This window comes from Spinacia oleracea, unplaced genomic scaffold, assembly GCF_020520425.1.
Source record: "Spinacia oleracea cultivar Varoflay unplaced genomic scaffold, BTI_SOV_V1 SOVchr0_016, whole genome shotgun sequence".
Lineage (NCBI taxonomy): Eukaryota > Viridiplantae > Streptophyta > Magnoliopsida > Caryophyllales > Amaranthaceae > Spinacia > Spinacia oleracea.
Genome location: NW_026614344.1, coordinates 61024 through 63752, shown reverse-complemented (window position 1 = coordinate 63752; position 2729 = coordinate 61024). Strand labels below are relative to the sequence as shown.

Sequence of the window (2729 nt, the reverse complement as noted above, 5' to 3'; positions counted from 1 at the left end):
TTTCTTTTTTGTGCCCTTAGTTTCTAATTCTTAATCTCTATGGAAATTAGGTTTTTTTTTCCTTCGTTGTTGTTTAATTTCTCTGCTTATTTTCATTGATTCACTATTTATGTTAACTCATTTAATTACTCTTGTTGTTGTACAAAAATAGTTAGCTTGGAGAGTCCTATGTAATAGTAATGTTGGTGATATCTCTCTTAACACAGGGTGTACTACACAAAGTTTTGAGCTACAGTGCTTAATGCACAAATTAGGAGTCTACAAGACCGACTGAACAGAATCGATAAATCATTGAGAAGTAGCTCAACATCTGAAACTCTTTTCAACTCCAGTGTGGTAAAATAATCTAAACCACCAATCCCTTCATTTTTCCAGCTTCTATCTTGTTATTTTTCCAACATCTGAAACTCTTTTCAACTCCAGAGTGGTGAGGCGGTTTGTAATTGTACCAACAATAAAGTCTCAGTCTATCTGTTTTTGCATTATTTTTTTGCTAGGTTGTATTGAGCTCGAGTTTCACGCTCTTCCCATGTTGTTTGTCAGTCATACTTTGAACTCTCATGTAGGATCTATGTTTTTCTTTTAGTTAGATGCTTACCTATTTTGTTTTTGCAGGTCTTCCTTCTCTGATTGCAGTTCCTCAAGGGTGTAAAACATCCAACTGTCTTGTTAGGTAAGCTAGTTATGTATGTCCGACAAATATGCGGAGTGCTTTGTAGTTTATGAATTGAAGCTTCAATATTCAAGTTAATTGGAGTTGCTTAGAGATATATGCCTAGCATTTGTAATGTTTTGCCATTTGATTATGAGCTTGTTGTACAAGTAGGTATGAAGGAGATCTCTCGGTTGATGCAGTAACAGATTGGTTTGCAATAACGATACTGAGGTTACCTCGCATTCCTTATTACACAAAGGACACATTGGTACGTTGATCTTCTTTCGTTGTAATAGATGCTCGACACTCCTCAGGCTTCTCTGATTAGATTATTTTTATTATAAGACCACCTAAAAGATTTCCAGATTGACACTAAATGCCTCACTATCCATCAACTAGTCCACTGATAAAAAAATGTTGTGATATGCATTGACATTGACAGTGCCTTTTAATATCAAGTCTCGCTTGGAACTTCATGCAATCTAATGTTGGTGATTGTTCCTTATATGCATGGTCTTATTAAAGTCTCATTCACTTCTCTTAGAAAAGAACCTCAAAAAATAACAACATTGTTTTATTCTCAAGGATTATGAAGCTCGTTCCATTTATTGATTTATTCTATTCTTGGCACCATAAAAATTAAATATATTATTCTTAGGTTATAATCGTTGTTCTTTTAAGTGTTGTCAAGCTATGGAGTATGACATCTTTTATTTTTATTTAATAAAATGGTATTGCAGATTTGCAGAGAGCAAGTGCAAGAGCAGTTGGTAAATCTCGTCATCCCATATATAAATCATACCATCCAGATAGATGATAAAGCACTCAAGAAAAACAAGGTCAAAATAACGACTCTTATGGGAAAGCAAATGTAAGGCTAGTTTCCGATACCGCGGCCTCCCGCTCTAACTTCTATCCAAATACCGTATGAAGCTGAAGAACAACATAGAGTATTTCTGTTGAGTAAATTCTTAGTGAATATATGATTTCAACAAAACAAGGAGATGAATTTGCCATTTTTTTTATACGTACATAGATTAGGTTTATTTTAGTTGTAATATTCTTTCTGTTTTCAAAAGGATTGGAATATGTATTACATTTAGTTATGGCATTGGTGGCAATGACTTGTAGTATATGATAGTGGCATGGTGTTAATGGAAGTTATATTGTGGTATGCTAGCTTTTCTGATGGTGGTATAGGCGTATAGCTAGTATTTCATTTAATAATTTTTTTAAAATATTATTTTTGTTAATTTGAGGCGGTTTTTTGTCTAAATAGCCCAAGCAAATCACTGTTTTGAGGCATTTTTCACACATTAATGTGGAAAAAAGATGATTGATTTGAGGCGTTTAAACAAAAAACGCCGCAAATAAATCATTTATTTGCGGCGTTTACAAACGCCGCAAATGAATACCCATTGATTTGCTGCCCCTCCATTTGCTGCTACGCCAAAAACGCAGCAAATTAATATAAAAGTGACGCCTCAAATAAATGTTTTTCTACTAGTGGAAGAACCATAAAGCCAACAGACATGTGATCTACCCAAGTTCAGTGAAGAACTCTTTAACATAAACAACCCTGTTTTATTGCTTCTTAGGCAATAGTTACTTTTACTTCAATTGTATAGGTTGCTAGTGATACTATATGGATTCTCTTATCCAAGCAGTTCACGGATATGTGGAAGACTTTCCAGCTGTATCTTAGAACATAGAAAATAATATTTAATTTCACACGCAACAACTCGTGGTCTTCAATCCATGTTGCCATTTCAAAATACGATGCTCTATAGCTCGTCCTTGCCAATGGTTAACTCCAAAGAGATCTTGCTTTATCCTTTGCTAGTGTTTATGCGTGTAGCATCAATATTAGCATATCTTCATTTCCTTGAATCAAGAACTATTCCTATGTACCTTTTCAAGTACCATAGGTTTTTCTTGATCTCAATCTAGTTGATCTTAACTTAGATCAATAGAGATTGGTATATGTTCTTCATGCCTAAAGACATACGATACATTTTTTTTGGCGATCCTCCTATTATATTATACATGATAAATTCTTTTGCAGAATAATTCC

At 34.1% G+C, this 2729-nt stretch overlaps 1 long non-coding RNA gene across 1 annotated transcript; it reads left to right on the top strand.

Moving 5' to 3' along the window:
• The first annotated feature begins 222 nt into the window (after positions 1–222).
• LOC130464932 (uncharacterized) lies at positions 223–920 on the top strand. Its single transcript, XR_008925235.1, has 3 exons — positions 223–336; positions 616–673; positions 827–920. It is a non-coding gene; the product is annotated as an uncharacterized lncRNA (long non-coding RNA).
• The last annotated feature ends 1809 nt before the right edge of the window (positions 921–2729 follow it).